The sequence below is a fragment of the Odocoileus virginianus genome, chromosome 10, assembly GCF_023699985.2.
Source record: "Odocoileus virginianus isolate 20LAN1187 ecotype Illinois chromosome 10, Ovbor_1.2, whole genome shotgun sequence".
Lineage (NCBI taxonomy): Eukaryota > Metazoa > Chordata > Mammalia > Artiodactyla > Cervidae > Odocoileus > Odocoileus virginianus.
This window is the reverse complement of record NC_069683.1, coordinates 37,443,943-37,460,515: the sequence shown is the minus strand read 5'-3', so window position 1 is coordinate 37,460,515 and position 16,573 is coordinate 37,443,943. Positions and strand designations below refer to the sequence as shown.

The following is a 16,573-nucleotide window of genomic DNA, read 5'->3' as shown; positions in this document are numbered from 1 at the left end:
TACAGGCTGCAAAACTTGATGTTGACTCTCTACAAGTCTGAAAGGAATAAGTACTGTAGAGAGAAGGGTCTGTGGGGGGATTTCCCTGGTGGCCCAATGGCTAAGACTCCACACTCCCGAGACAGGGGGCCTGGATTCAATCCCTGGTTAGAGAACTAGATCCCACATGCCGCAACTAAGACCCAGCACAGTCAAATAAATAAATAAATATTTAAAGAGAGACAGAATGATCTGTGAGCACTTAGAAACAAAAAAAAAGCAGAGACCATAAGGAGTCAATGTGGTTTAAAGACAATCACAACCAAACTAATTTTCATTTGCTTTGCAGACAGATTTTATGTCAGTCCAGGTTTGGGCAGGTAATTGTGTCCTCATATTAGGATGGCTTTAAAAGAGAGTCTTATAAAGAGAGTATACACAAAGATGGGCAGATACAGGAAGACCACAAGGAACAGTACAGTACCCTGGGCTAGAACAGGGGGGATGTAGCCACCGGAACCTGAGGGAGTGAGGGTAAGAGGGCAAACCTGGAGCAGAGTGACTGTCTGCAAAGCCACATGACCCAGCCAGCTCCAGTAATCTTGAAATAAGGGACTTGAAGAATAAATAACCCAACTTGTCCTTCTCTTTTCCTTCACATTCTTGTCTCCACTGGCCAACCCCAACTGGAAATCCAAGCAGAGGGCAGGGGGACCATTGATGTAGTCCAGAGAAGTCAGCCTCCTGGGCACAGAGCAGACCAGAGAAGGGTGGAGAGCAGATCTGGAGGGGCAACTAGAAGAAATCCAGCTGAGAGTTACAGGGAAAATTAAACACACATGATGTGTCTGATCTTGAGTGAGGTATTTGACAAAGGCTTCTTAAAAGCAATATTGGTCACACCCTCGTCTGTGTGCCCACAGCTCTGTGCATTGCGCCCTGGAGTAGACAGCAGTAACTGTAGTTTTTACCTCCTCAGCATGGGTACCCAGCTCACTTCCGGCAATAGCACCTTCATTCTCAAAGGAACTCCCCCCGAGTCCTGTGTTTTGGAATGTGGTCAATTGTCATATCCTGTCTACCCCTAACCCCCAACTCCAATGTGTGAACACCTGAGTCAGTCAAACCAGAGTCTTAGGAACCCACCTGCTGACACCAAGGAAGATGCCATCCTGCCTCCAGGTTACAGTGGTGGGAAGCTGCCAGTTTGGAGCAATGGACAGTCATCTTCCATAGTTTGGCAGGAGACATCATTTATAGCAAGAAAGGCTGGTCATCACACAGAGAAGCAGAAAAAAACATAAAAGATGAAAAAGAAACATAATATTGTCTCCGTTTCTGGATTAAACTGTTGCTGAAGTTAGCTCAGTTCAGTTCAGTCGCCCAGTCATGTCCGACTCTTTGCGACCCCATGAATCACAGCATGCCAGGCCTCCCTGTCCATCACCAACTCCCTGAAGTTGTCACCACTAAATTTCTCTTATATGATTTACTCCGTTACCATTTTCACTCTTGCTAGTTTGAGCCGATTTCTTTTGCTCACAGCAGAGATCTCTGATCAATCTATCTGTATTAGAGAGCTTTCAACTTAACCTCACAGTGCCATCAATAGTTATGTACCAAAATACGTACCAAAATACATTTTAACCCAAATAATGGAGGCTAGTATGTTGTAATAGCAACCACTACATGGAGTGTTCCCTAAAAGTTCATGTGATGAATGATCATCACCAAAGTAAGTGAAAGCCTTGTCAAAGGACAAGGTAGGACCCAGCTGAGGCTAGTGTTCTGTGTCCCTCTCTAGGAATTTCAGTTCCTGTTTGCCCTGCCCCCCACCACCTCACCCCCCATATAACGTGTGCCACTGCTGGAGAAGCCACAGAAGGAAGAAAAGGTCATGGCCAGGTTCTTCCCTCTCCCTTGTTCCACTGCCTTCCACTTATTCAAGTTGCCATGTTGGGCCTTCTTTCTGTATGGTCACATACAGGGAAGAGCAGGAGATCCGAGGAAAAGGACAAGGTCCTCCATAGATAACATTTTAACACAGGTTTAGGACACTCTGTGGCTTTCTCAACAGCTCCCTTCAGTGGGGCTCTCCCACTGCACCATTCTCAGCTGTGAGTCTGGCTGCTCCTAGACGGCCCCTCCAACCCTCTCCTTGGGTGTGTTCCACACAGCCTCTTTATCCTGGCGTGAGGACAGGGTTGGCTCCTTCAAAGTGACTAATGTCCCAGGGAGAATATGCTTTTTGCCCTGCCCTAGACACAACTTAGTTATTCACTCCGCAGCCCGTTCTCTTTCCTCTGACGTCAGAGTCAGCTCCAGCCAGGCTCGCTCCTTGGCTTCAACAGGCCCTGGTCAGGAATCAGCTTTTGTACCGTATAAAAGTTTCCCTAACTTGGGTCAAACTGGAGAAATGGGACAACCCTCCTCTCCTCCATTAACAGGGGAATGAAATCACACAGCACTCCAACAACTCTTTTCTCCATTGGCCAACCCCAACTCCCCAGTTCTCTTCCTTAAATCCCCTAGCTCCTCTTACAGGTGGTCTAGACATTGATAGTGGCAGCTTAGTACTCACAGGCTGGCTGGAGACTTCCAGTGATCAATGTCTTTCTGGATGGAGAAATTCCTTTCTTTAGAACCACACCACCCAACATAAGCAGCCACTAGCCACTGTACGGCTATTGAGCAGTTGAGGTTGGTCCAAAGTGGAGTGTGAATTGTCACCAGCACAACAGCTTTCAAGACTTAGTATGAATAAAAGAATGTAAAATATCTCATTAATAGTTTTATATTCATCAGATGATGAAATAATATTTTTCAACATATATCGAATGAATTTAATATCTCATTAAAATTGATTTCACCACTTTGTCCTTTTTTAAAATGTGGCTATTGGAAAATTTTAATTACATACACAGCTCACATTTTATATTCATTGAATAGTGCTACTTTAAAATGCATGGGGACTTCCCTGGCAGCCCAGTGGTTAAGACTCTGCATTCCCAGTGTAGGGGGCATGGTTCAATCCCTGGTCAGGAATTAAGATCCTGCATGGCTCAGGGCACAGCCAAAAAAATTTTAATTAAAAATAAATGAATAAAAATGAAATGCACTGGACACATGGCTTTAGAGCCTAGCCCAAACTCCAAGACAGGAAAAGCACCATTTAAGAGGCTGTTACATGTTTGCAAATCTCTTAGACAGCTGCCTGGCACATACTAAGTATTCAGTCTTTAGGGAAGGGAAGAGAATGGAGGTGGAATTAAAGTTATTTTAGTAGTGGTAGCTGATGTTATTAATGATATTCATCTCCCTTTTCTCATCTGTAAAATAAGAATAATAATTTAAGCTCTGCCTACTTCACAAGGTTACAATATGGTTTGTGAAATAGCGTGTATGAAATAAAAGCTCTTCAAGCTGTAAATATTTGCATAAACAGTGGTTGCCACAGTGATAGTAATCCTGATGGCTGCTGTAATAACCCGGCTTGTGCCAGGAGCGCCTCCGTAACTGGGCCTCAGGAGCCCAGGCTGCGGGCTGGCAGCAGGCCCAGCCGCTCTTTCCATTGCATCAAAGCGACCTCTGGGTCGCCGCCAGGTGGCAGTGGAAGCCCAGCTGCTGTCTCACGGGGACCTGGGAGCGGCCCCGCCCTGTGGGGTAAGACGCTGCGCTTCTCCGAGGCATCCAGCGTGAAGCACCTTTTGCATCTCGGGCTTGATGCTAGGCACTCTGAGCATTACCGAAAAAAAGCTTCTAAGCTGTGGTCCAGCTTTTAGGAGCTGCTGGTTTTGACCCCTAAACGACCCGTCCAATAGTGGAGGTCCCAGCAGGGTCAGAGAGGGAGGGGCTGACTGCAGTTGTCGCTTGACCTGCATGGGAGGGGGGCGGGGGGAGGAGCTTCCAGAGGTGTGACTCTTTAGCTGGGTTCTCAGGAAGGGGGGCTTCTTTCGGTGGAGAAGTGGGGGGTTGGGAGAGACGTCCTAGGCAAAGGACTAAGCAAGTGCAAGAGAATCTGGTGTATTTGCAAAAGGGGGAGGGCATTTGGAAATTACTGGTAAAGGAGTGGGTGCTCTGGACATTTAGTGAGTGGCGGCCAGTGAGGTTGAATGTCCCCAAACGTGCAGGGTAGTTCTGTATTATGAGGACACGTCCTGCCTGAAGTGGCAGCAGCAACCCACTGAGAAACTGAGAGTCTGGGTGGGGAAGGAAAACGTCAATGTGAGACGTAACCACGGAGAGAGAAATTAGGGCCAAATGGTGCTAGGTGCTGAGCTTTGGCCTTGCAGGTGACACTGAGCCACTGAATTCCTTCTCGTCTACGGGGAATGGCGCCCACCATTTCTAAAAGCCAGCAGGCATCCTTGCAGGGCTCTGTGGGGAGGTGATGTGGTGGATGTGCTCACGTGTCGCCCAGGTGTGCTCCACGGGCTCACCCTGTCCCCCACGGCTCTTGCTCACATTCCCAGTCATCCTGTCCCTGGCCCCAGAATGATGCCATTCTCCCTTTGAAACTCCGGACCAAGTGTGGATACAAACAGGCAATTAAAAAACACCTGCCAAATTGAATTCACTTCCAGACGGGGTATACCAGCTTAGTCAAAGTAAACCCTCATGTCATGTTGCTCATGTATTTTTATGTTGGGTGAAAGAGGGCATGCCTGGAATGTCAGAATATTTGCTCCGAGTCTGTGGCAAGGGTTTTCATCCCAGGAGCAGGCCAAAGAACTCGTCTGCCAGCTTACCTAATCAGCTTGCCTGTTAATGATGATAAAGAGATAGTGGTTATCGAGCAAGCTACTCTGAGCCAGGCATTGTCCCAGTATGTTACAAACATGGTCACATTTCATTGTCATGGTGTCTCAATTTGTAGGTGAGAAAACTGAGGCTAGGAGAGGTAAATGAGGAAAAGGGACCGATGGCCAGATAAGTTCCAGGCAGTGAAGACAGGCACGCTCTCAGCTGCCTGGCAGGACAGGTCTGAAGAGGACTGCAGTCGGTTGTTTCCTGCACGATGGTGGGAGGGCTTCATGCCCATTACTCTCCAGACCCTTGCTCAGTTCAGAACTGGGCCAGGAGAGCTGCGGCGTGGAAACAGGAAGGAAAGCAGAGCTTGGGCAGGGTGTTCCCGCTCAAAGTTGCCTTGGCCAATTCCTTGCTTTGGTCTGGCGCCTTGGCTGCGCGGGAATGTGTTGATTTTGCGGCCATTCCATACAGGAAAGAGTAGCTAGAGCCTGCGGAGGCAGCACCTCATGGAAGCGCCTCTCCCCAGGGCACCACAAAGGCCCATAGCTCAGTCACCAGCGCCATGGCACAAGCCAGCACCACCACCGGGTGTTTTTCTTTGCCTCCTCCCAGGTGAGGGCCAAGTCTCTCACCACCAGAGGGCTATTCTCCTGCCTGAAGAAACAAAAGAAACTAATTGCTATTGAGACCGGCCTGTGTACAGCTGCCATGGCCTTCAATTCCTTGGACTGGGGCAAGGAATCAACAGAATCGTCTTTTCATCCATCCATCCAACCATTTATCATCTGCTATGTTCAAGCACTGTGCTGAGCCTCAGGGAATTAAAAAGGAATAGGAATAGTCCAATCCTTAGATTTGGGGGCTGCAATAGAGGGAGACTGAAAATATAAACTCAATGTTCCCAGCTCTTAGCAACTTATGAATACAAATGGGGGCTCATTCATTCAAGTAACTCACTCAGAGACTTTAATTCCCTGCAGAGTGTCCCTCAAATATTTCTTGAAGTTGCCAAGGAGTGTTTGACTTACAATCATGAACCACTCCATCAGTTTAACCAACACTTAACCCCCACCCCATAGCTTGTCCTGCTTCTCTCTCGTCCATGTCCTGTGTTCTCACAACTGCACAAGGGATCCTTTATACATCCAGAAATGACAGTGCCCTTTCTGGGAAAGTCATGGCTATTCCAACAAAGAAGGTCTTCCTTACTTTGGGTGGACTTCAGCCCCTCTCGCAACCCTTTGTCCAGGTGCCCATGTGTGAGTCACAACCTGTGCAACCATACAAGGTAGGGCTGGGTGCCAGGAATTCTCCCCAGACCTCGAGGCCTCAGGGTGCCAAAACGATACAGGTCCAAGTCTATGCTGAGGAGAGAATAGCTTCTTACATTTGCATTGCACTTTGTCACCTGGGGGCCAACTAGTGCTGCCAGAGCCTCACAAGGTCTGTGCGACCGCTCGCCATGACTCAAACACTTCAAGGGGCTTGGCAAAGAATAAACACCTCTCTGTACAGCTCAAACGTCCTCCTGTCTCCCATCTTTCTCAGCTGTCCAATCTCACTGAGTGCTTCCCCCCAAACTACCCTCATGCACATCAGCTCTCACCAAGAGACTCCAAGGGCAGCCCAGTCCACCAACTCCAACTCCCATTCTAGGCTCAGTTAGAATGCTCTTTTGCATAAGTAATTACAATGCAGGGGTAACACGAGCTATCATAGATGAAGGCACAGAGGAGCAGCATATAAATCAGACTTGTGTCTTGGAATATCAGAATTAAGTATTAAATAAGGAGTAGGAAAAGTTAAAGGGGAAATAAAGGATAACAACAGCTTCCCAGGTGGCACTAGTATGAAGAACCTGCCTGCCAATATGGGAGATGTAAGAGACATGAGTTCAATCCCTGGGTCAGGAAGATCCCCTGCAGGAGGGCATAGCAACCCACTCCAGTATTCTTGCCTGGAGAACCCTCTGGACAGAGGAGCCTGGCTGGCTACAGTGCACAGGGTCGCAAACAGTCGGACATGACTGAAGCGATTTAGTATGCACGTAAAGGGCAACAAGTTCCAGACAGAACAGCATGAACAAAGTTGCAAATGCCTTGGTGTTGCTGGAGTGTAAAACGCAAAGCAGGAAGAAGGGAAGCTGGAGGAATTAACAGGAGCCAGATCAAAGATGGTTTTATAGATTATATTGAGGAGATTGTACTTTAAAGGAGCCATTGAAGGTGTCTAGCAGAGGAGTGAGATGATCAGTTGTGTGCTTTGGAAAGATTGTTCTGGTTACATAGAATGAGCTTGAGGAGTGCCAGAGAGGAGTGACTCTACTAGGGGGCTGCTGGAGAGACTGAGATAAAAGGTGATAAGGACCAGAGTAGAGCAGTGGTAAAGGAAGAGAGGGAAGAACAGCGGGAGGAGGAAGGAGAGGAGGAGGGGGGTTGAAGTAACTTTATAAATGGAGAAGCAAGGCTGCTTCTCAGGTTTCTGGTTTGGGCAACCACAAGTATATGGAGTGACTAGAACAGAATAACATAAGAACATGTCTAAGATAATACAGGAGAAGGGAGAATTGAAAGGTGGGAAGATGATCAGTTTCTTTTTGAAAATGTGTTATGTACACCTTTGCTTCCCTGGTGGCTCAGATGGTAAAGAATCTACCTGTAATGCAGGAGACCCAGGTTGGATGCTCCAGAATCACTGCAGATGTAACTGCAGCCATGAAATTAAAAGGCACTTGCTCTATGGAAGAAAAGCTATGACAAACTTAGACAGGGTATTAAAAAGTAGAGACATTAGCTTATGACACAGGTTCGTATAGTCAAAGCTATGGTTCTTCCAGTAGTTTGGATGTCAGAGTTGGACCATAAAGAAAGCTGAGTGCCAAAGAATTGATACTTTTGAACTGTGGTGTTGGAGGAGACTTTTGAGAGTCCCTTGGACTGCAAGGAGATCAAACTAGTCAATCCTAAAGGAAATCAGTCTTGAATATTCACTGGAAGGACTGATGCTAAAACTGAAGCTTCAATAATTTTTGTCCACTTGATGCAAAGAACTGACTCATTGGAAAAGACCCTGATGCTGGGAAAGACTGAAGGCAGGTGGGGAAGAGGAAAACAGAGGATGAGAAGTTGGATGGCACCACCAACTCAATGGACATGAATTTGAGCAAGCTTCAGGAGATGGTGAAGGACAGGGAAGCCTGGTATGCTGCACTTCATGGGGTCACAAAGACTCAGACACAACTGAGTGACTGAACAACAGTGTACATCTTCAAGGGGTGACAGGTGGACTCTGGAAATGTGGATCTGAAGCTCAGGAGAGGTATCTGAGCTGAGGATACAGACTTGGAATCACTAGAGGGGAACTCACGCTTGTGCATGGGTCCCTGCCAAGGAGCATCTGAATGAGAGAGGAGTGCTGAGGCGAGCGCTTGTGTGAAGAGAAGGTGGAAAAGGACAGCAGTGTCAACAGAGCAGACTGGGGACATCCAGGGTATCACTGTGTTAGGCAAAGCCCAGGGAGGGGACAGACCAAGGAGAATGGAATGGTTAACTGTGCCAACTGGTGCAGCAAGGCTGAAGGAGATAAGGACTTGCTGACAAGGACCCGTTGGATGTGACTAGCCAGAGTGCAATGTGTTGATGTGTAGGTGACAGGGAGGGAGCTAAGATAGAGAAAAGCAAAAAAGAACTGCTCTTTGAAGACTGGAGGTGACAGGAGAGAAACAAGAAGGTATTCGTGTGGAAAGGAGCCAGTGGAGGGAGTTTCTGCCTCTCCATGGATATGCTTGAGAAGGTGGCTGAAGAGGGAAGGAAGCAGGGGGAGTGAGAGGTTAGAAGGAATCAGACAGGTAAGTGTCCTGAAACAGTCAAGGCAGGTAGGGCACCTGAGGCCTGACAGGGGTGGGCCTGGCCTTGACCAGGTGGAGGGATGCAGCTGCTGAGGCCCAGGAAAGTGGGCAGTGCTGAGGTGGGCCTGTAAGCAAAGAGGTTCATGCCTCGGGGTCAGAGTCGGGGATGGTGCAGGAACTTGTGGAGAGTGAAGGGCAGTAAATGACAACAACAGGAAGTGGGCAAAGCAGCCCACCAAGGATGCTTAGGAGAACTGTGCTTTGCTTTGCTTTTCCCCTGTAGCCTAGCTGCAAGAGAACTGGTCCCAGCAGAAAACTACAGCTTGAGCCTTCATGCTAATCCTTTCTTTCTCCTTTGGCTTTTCTCCAAAGGGCAAGTTATCTTACAAAACCTCAAGCTGCCTTTTTATTGCCACATATGCAGCATGTGCCAGGGCTTTGAGGGAAGGCCTACAATTGCCAAGAAATAACATTACTGCTGAAGTTTCCAAAAGGTGTCCCTTAGACAGGGTCTATTGGAATACTGGCTGCAGAGCGCCTGTTCTTCCGAAGGTTTTTTTCCCTCACAACCTGACTCAATCTGCCTGGGTGCTATAAGCAGGTTTGTTCTGGATATGGGAGCTGCCAGGCTAAAGACTACTGTAGAGGAGTTTTGGGCTTATCCCAAGCTCCCCAAACAGCAGAGGCCTGAGTAACGATGGCTGCAGCCCAAGGTACACCAAGGGCATCTTCCTCCTTCAGCACAGGGTCACCACCAGTCAAGTGAGGCTGATCTTCCTCCTTCTCATTCACTGTGACTTCTTCTAAGATGCTGATGGTCTATACATCTGAGTCTCTTTTTCTGTTTTGCATATAGGGTTATCGTTACCATCTTTCTAAAGTCCATATATATGTGTTAGTATACTGTAATGGTCTTTATCTTTCTGGCTTACTTCGCTCTGTATAATGGGCTCCAGTTTCATCCATCTCATTAGAACTGATTCAAATGAATTCTTTTTAATGGCTGAGTAATATTCCATGGTGTATATGCACCACAGCTTCCTCATCCATTCGTCTGCTGATGGGCATCTAGGTTGCTTCCATGTCCTGGCTATTATCAACAGTGCTGCGATGAACATTGGGGTGCACGGACTCTGTGGGAGAAGGCGAGGGTGGGATGTTTCAAGAGAACAGCATCGAAACATGTATATTATCTAGGGTGAAACAGATCACCAGCCCAGGTTGGGTACATGAGACAAGTGCCCGGGCCTGGTGCACTGGGAAGATCCAGAGGGATCGGGTGGAGAGGGAGGTGGGAGGGGGAACTGGGATGGGGAATACATGTAAATCCATGGCTAATTCATTTCAATGTATAACAAAAACTACTGTAATGATGTAAAGTAATTAGCCTCCAACTAATAAAAAAATAAAAAATTAAAAAAAAAAAAAGATGCTGATGGGCGAGGCTCCAGTCAATCCCTTAAGCCAGGTTCCTCCTAGGTCAGCCCTGGGTAAGGGAGAAGGCAGCAGGAACATAAAGGAGAGTGAGGAACTGCCAAGTAAGCCCATCTGAGAAACAGGACCGTCAACCCCAGGAGGAATCTGACTTTTTATCTCGACTGTCTGACTCTGTGGTCCTCCCACCTGTCACAGTCACTGTTAGTGCCCCTCAGCCAACTCCAATCTGTTTCCTCACCTCTCATTTCTGGAACCACTATACTTTCTTCAGTTACTCAAAGGCCAGCTGTATTCTGTGCCCAGACACCTCAGGGCTCTGGCTCAAATGGACTCCTGCAGAGTCTAGGGCCTAGCTCTCTCATGCCACCCCAAGCACCACAGGCCCAGGCCTGACTTTTTTGGCAGCTATTGCCAACCTAGCCCTGCCATGGCCTCGTGGCTGGTACTTTCCCCCCACAGGCTGACTTCTCAGTGCCTCCCACTTGCTTGGCAGTGGCTTCTGGGCCCAGAAGCAGGGGAAAGGATGACTAGCTGAGGCCCTCCTGCTGTGGGTCCAGTCATCCACCCAGGGTCACACGGAGGCCTTCCATGCTCTGTGACATCACACTGACTCTGACTCTGAGTTCCTTGAGGACAGACAAGGTGTCGTAGCCACAATTACCGTAACTTCATCCCAGTGGGACTCAATGACAGTCCAGTTCTCACTGCTTCCTGGTATTTCAAATGATGAGTCCAGTTGGTTCCAGAATTTCTATTTAGAAGGAGCTAAGGAGTAGCAATCAGGTTGGGAAGAATAGCAAGAGGACTGGCCCTAAAGTTGCATTTTCTTAGAAAGCACTTTTTTTGTGTGGTAAACAAGTTTACTACCACATTCTCCTTAGAGGGAGGACTTAGCACTCAGCTGCAGGGAGTGTGGTCAGCAGTCAGCCTTTGATGTCAGCTACTGCAGGGTCTGCCTCAGCTGAAGAGTTGCATGTCCGAAATCATGTCCTCACCAGGGTGGGCCCTATCTGGTGATTGAGGGAGGTAGGGTACCTAGGCTTAGCCATTTTGGCTTGATAGGAGACATCTAACAGGCAATGCTGACTCCTGGGCTCCCTGCCCATGTGTTGAGGCTCTACAGCAGCTTCCAACAGTTTGACTTCCACCTCTGCCAATCCTGCCTCCACTCCTTTTCACAGGTATTCAGTTCAGTCGTTCAGTCAGGTCTGACTCTGCGACTCCATAGAATGCAGCATGCCAGGCTTCCCTGTCCATCACAAACTCATGTTCTTCGAGTTGGTGATGCCATCCAACCATCTCATCCTCTGTCGTCCCCTTCTCTTCCTGCCCTCAATCTTTCCCAGCATCAGGGTCTTTCCTAATGAGTCAGTTCTTCATATCAGGTGTCCAAAGTATTGGAGCTTCAGCTTCAGCATCACTCCTTCCAATCAATGTTCAGGACTAATATCCTTTAGGATTGCCTGGTTTGATCTCCTTGCTGTCCAAGTGATTATCAAGAATCTTCTCCAAAACCACAGTTCAAAAGCATCAATTCTTTGGCACTCAGCTTTCTTTATGGTCCAACTCTCACATTCATACATGACTACTGGAAAAACCATAACTTTGACTATATGGACTTGTGTCATAAAGTAATGTCTCTGCTTTTTAATACCCTGTCTAGGTTTGTCATAGCGTTTCTTCCATGGAGCAAGCATCTTTTAATTTCGTGGCTGCAGTCACCATCTGCAGTTGATTCTGGAGCCCAAGAAAATAAAGTCTGTCATTGTTTCCATTGTTTCCCCATCTATTTGCCATGAAGTAATGGGACCAGATGTCATGATTATTCATTTAATTTTAGGCCAGCTTTTTCACTCTCCTCTCTCACTTTCATCAAGAGATTCTTTAGTTCCCTCTTCACTTTCTGGCATAAGGGTGGTATCATCTGCATATCTGAGGTTATTGATATTTCTCCCTGAAACCTTGATTCCAGGATGTGCTTCATCCAGCCCGGAATTTCACATGATGTACTGTGCAAATAAGTTAAATAAGCATGGTCACAATATACACTTGACATACTGCCTTACCAATTTGAACCAGACCATTGTTCCATGTCCAATTCTAATTGTTGCTTCTTGACCTGCATAAAGATTTTTCAGGGGGCAGGTAAGGCGGTCCAGTATACCCATCTCTTTACAAATTTTCTACAAGTTGTTGTGATCCACACAGTCAAAGACTTTAGCATAGTCAATAAAGTGGAAGATGATGTTTTTCTTTAACTCTCTTGCTTTTTCTATGATCCAACAGATATTGGCAATTTTAACTCTGGTTCCTCTGTCTTTTCTAAATTCAGACTGAACATCTAGAAGTTCTCAGTTCACATACTGTTGAAGCCTCGCTTGGAGAATTCTGAGTTTTTGTTTGTTAGTGTGTGAGATGAGTGCAATTGTGCGGTAGTTTGAACATTCTTTGGCATTGCCTTTCTTTGGAACTGGAATGAAAACTGACCTTCTCCAGTCCTGTGGCCACTGCTGAGGTTTCCAAATTTCCTGGCATATTGAGTGCAGCAGTTTAAAAGCATCATCTTTTAGGATTTGAAAAAGCTCAGCTGGAATTCCATCACCTCCATTAGCTTTGTTCGTAATGATGCTTCTTAAGGCCCACTTGACTTCACACTCCAGGATGTCTGGCTCTAGGCGAGTGATCACACCATTGTGGTTATCTGGGTCATGAAGATCTCTTTGTATAGTTCTTCTGTGTATTCTTGCCACCTCTTAATATATTTTGCTTCTGTTAGGTCCATACCATTTTTCTCCTTATTTTGCCCATCTTTGCATGCATGTTCCCTTGGTGTCTCCAATTTTCTTAAAGAGATCTCTAGTCTTTCCCATTCTATTGTTTTCCTCTATTTATTTGCATTGATCACTGAGGAAGGCTTTCTTATCTCTCCTTGCTATTCTTTGGAACTCTGCATTCAAATGGGTATCTTTCCTTTTCTCGTTTGCTTTTCACTTCTCTTCTTTTCTCAGCTATTTGTAAGGTCTCCTCAGACAATCATTTTGCCTTCTTGCATTTCTTCTTCTTGGGGATGATTTTGGTCACTACCTCCTATATGATGTCACGAACCTCCATCCATAGTTCCTCTGGCACTCTATCAGATCTAATCCCTTGAATCTATTTGTCACTTCCACTGTATAATCGTAAGAGATTTGATTGAGGTCTTCTGTTTATATTTTTTTATTTTGAGGGCATGAGGCATGTGAGATTTTAGCTCCGCAACCAGGGATCAAACCTGCACCTCCTTCATTGGAAGGCAAAGTCTTAACCACTGGACCGCCAGGGAACTCCCTCTTGCACATATTTATAACAGCTGTTTTAAAGTCCTTGGCTGTTAACACCAGTGTCTGTGTCCTCTCAAAATCTGTTTCTTTGGACTGTTCTGTTTTTGTTTGTTGCTACTCCTGGTTATGGGTCATATTTCCCTGGTCCTTTCCTTGTCTAGTTATTGCTATTGCTTGCTGAACATGTGGGTGGATATTACATTATTGGAGAGTCTAGATTTTGTTTTCTTCCTCAAAGAGTATTGTTTTTCTTCTTTTAGGCAGTTAATGTATTGACTTGTTGGTGTGATCCATCTGGGACTTGCTTTTAGGCTTTATTAGGGTGGGACTAGAGTAGCCCTTATTCTAAGGCTAGAGCAGACTTACTTCTAAGATATGGCCCTTCTGAGCTCGCCACCGAATGCCTGAGGTGTTCCTTTATTCTGGCTAGTCAGAACACCAGAACTGTTCAACCTTCAGAATCTTCACTTAGTTTACACAAAACCCCATGGATAATTCTTTTCTGACAGACCTGTGGTATCTTGCTCTGTGTCTCTACAGACAAGTACATGGCCAAAGAGCCAAGGGGGTCCTCATATAGGTTTCAGGAGCTCCTTCTCTGCACACCTCCCTCCTCTCTGCTATCTTCAATTTCCAGGCACCTCAGCAGCCCCAAACTCTGTTGGTTCCTTCACCTAGCAAGATCACCCTCAATCCTGAGCTCCGCAAGGCTCTGATAGTCCCTCCTGAGAGAGAAGCAGGTGATAGTGGCACTGTTTCTGGCCATCTGATTAGGAAGTGCCTGATATCCAGGGAGAAATCTGCAGCTCCCTTTCTCCCCCTAGGTCCATGTGGGGCACCCAACTCCCTGTCTCTGATGTACCCCTTGCTAAATTTCTCTGTACCCACAAGGCTTCCAAATCCAAGAACTCTACCAGGTATCAGTGGGGTGGAAAGGGAGGGCTGGATCTAATCCCTTGAATCTATCTGTCACTTCCACTGTATAATCGTAAGGGATTTGATTTAGGTCATACCTAAATGGTCTCATGATTTTCCCTACTTTCTTCAATTTAAGTCTGAATTTGGCAATAAGGAGTTCATGATCTGAGCTACAGTCAGCTCCTGGTCTTGTTTTTGCTGACTGTGTAATGTTTCTCCATCTTTGGCTGCAAAGAATATAATCAATTTGATGATTTTGGTGATGTCCATGTGTAGTTGTCTCTTGTGTTGTTGAAAAAGGGTGTTTGCTATGACGAGTGTGTTCTCTTGACAAAATTCTGTTAGCCTTTGCCCTGCTTCATTATGTACTCCAGGGCCAAACTTGTCTGTTACGCCAGGTATCTCTTGACTTCCTACTTTTGCAATCCAGTCCCCTGTGATAAAAAGGACATATTTTTTGGGTGTTAGTTCTAGAAGGTCTTGTAGGTCTTCATAGAACTGTTCAACTTAAGCTTCTTCGGCCTTAGCGGTTGGGGCATAGGCTTGGATTACCATGATACTGAATGGTTTGCCTTGGGAACAAACAGGTATCATTTGTTGTTTTTGAGATTGCATCCAAGGACTGCATTTCAGACTTTCTCGTTGACTATGAGAGCTACTCTATTTGTTCTAAAGAATTCTTGCCCACAGTAGTAAATATAACAATCATCTGAATTAAATTCGCCCAATCTGGTCCACTTTAGTTCACTCATTCTTAAAATGTGATGTTCACTCTTGCCATCTCCTGTTTGACCACTTCCAGTTTGCCTTGATTCATGGATGTAACATTCCACGTTCCTATGCAGTATTGTTCTCTACAGTTCTATTCAGACTTTACTTCCATCAATAGTCACATCCACAGCTGGGCCTTGTTTTCACTTTGGCTCAGCCTCTTCATTCTTTCTGGAGCTATTTCTCCACTATTCTCCAGTAGCATATTAGGTACTCACCAACCTGAGGAGTTCATCTTTCAGTGTCATATCTTTTTGCCTTTTCATACTGTTCATGGGGTTCTCAAGGCAAAAATACTGAAGTGGCTTGCCATTCCCTTCTCCAGTGGACCACATTTTGTTAGAACTCTCCACCATGACCCATTCATCTTAGGTGGTCCTGCATGGCATGGCTCAGTTTCATTGAGTAAGACAAGGCTATTAATACCACAGGTATTAATCCCTAATAAACAGCTTGATCCCAAAACCCCAACCCTCAGTTTGTTCTCCAAAACCCAAACTGCCACATTAAAAAAAAAATTTAAAGATAAATACAAATATCAGTATTTTCTAAAATTCTTGTAATTCAGGCTTTTCATCCATTTGAGAACAGTCACCCCTACTGAGGAATACCAACAGGTGACTTGGGGGTGTTAGATGATGGAGGAGCTAAAGTCCTTCCAGCCCTCCCTTTCCACCCCACTGATACCTGGTACAGTTCTCGGATTTGGAAGCCTTGTTAAGTGGTGTAACATGAATTCCAAGTAAACAGTGTTAAGCAGAAATAAATATGAGCAAGCTGAATTCTGTAATGTATACAAAAGACACTATACCAGAACTAAATTGGGTTTAATCCTAGAAAAGTGAGGTGGTTTTATCATTTAAAGTGGAGTAATTCACTGTTTGCAAATTAAAGAAGAAAAAAAACAAATAATCACAGTTTTTCCTGTTTCAGAATTGTCTTTTTCCATCCTGACAAGCTACCTGTGAAAGTTTTGTGAAACTTTTAACCAGGCCACTTAGAGATGCTTATGGATGACAAGATGGCAGGTATCACTAAATGATCATGCCTCACATTGTCTTCTGCTGAGCCTCTCTTGGGTCTCAAATTTTTTCTCAATACAGATATCAGTTATCAAATGAATGGCAATAATACCTAGAGTCTGTTTATGATCCCTGGTTTGGATCAGAAGAACGAGAATGCGGAATGGAATTTCATCAGAACTCTGAGATCACTTAGGAGCAATAGGTTAGAAGACTAATACTATTATAATAACAGTAACGATTATGATGATCAATGCTGTCAACTGCCTACCTCCAGATTTTTTGTATGAGAAAAATTCCTTATTGCTTAGTAGCAATCTGTTTTTGGATATTTGCCATTGAAAGCATTCTTGATACAGACTTGAAGCCTAAACTGAAGTCTGAAAGGTGGGTGAGAACAGACAAAATTTTGCAGAGAGGTACATCATGATCAAGATGAGAGAGATGAGAACTTTGGTGACAAGCAAGTGGTTGGGGAAAGAGGAATAGGAAAAAATGTGATGAGAATGTCCAGAAGGTAATGAGTTTTA

At 45.7% G+C, this 16,573-nt stretch overlaps 1 long non-coding RNA gene across 2 annotated transcripts; it reads right to left on the bottom strand.

Annotated features, from left to right (window-relative positions):
- Window positions 1-639: 639 nt before the first annotated feature.
- On the bottom strand, window positions 640-15,527 carry LOC139037141 (uncharacterized). 2 transcript variants are annotated; one of them, XR_011489964.1, is made up of 3 exons: window positions 10,251-15,527; window positions 1,126-1,248; window positions 640-774 (listed from the first exon to the last, which is right to left on the bottom strand). It is a non-coding gene; the product is annotated as an uncharacterized lncRNA (long non-coding RNA). The 2 variants fall into 2 exon arrangements; XR_011489965.1 differs by lacking the exon at window positions 10,251-15,527 and adding an exon at window positions 2,561-2,722.
- Between the last annotated feature and the right edge of the window lie 1,046 nt (window positions 15,528-16,573).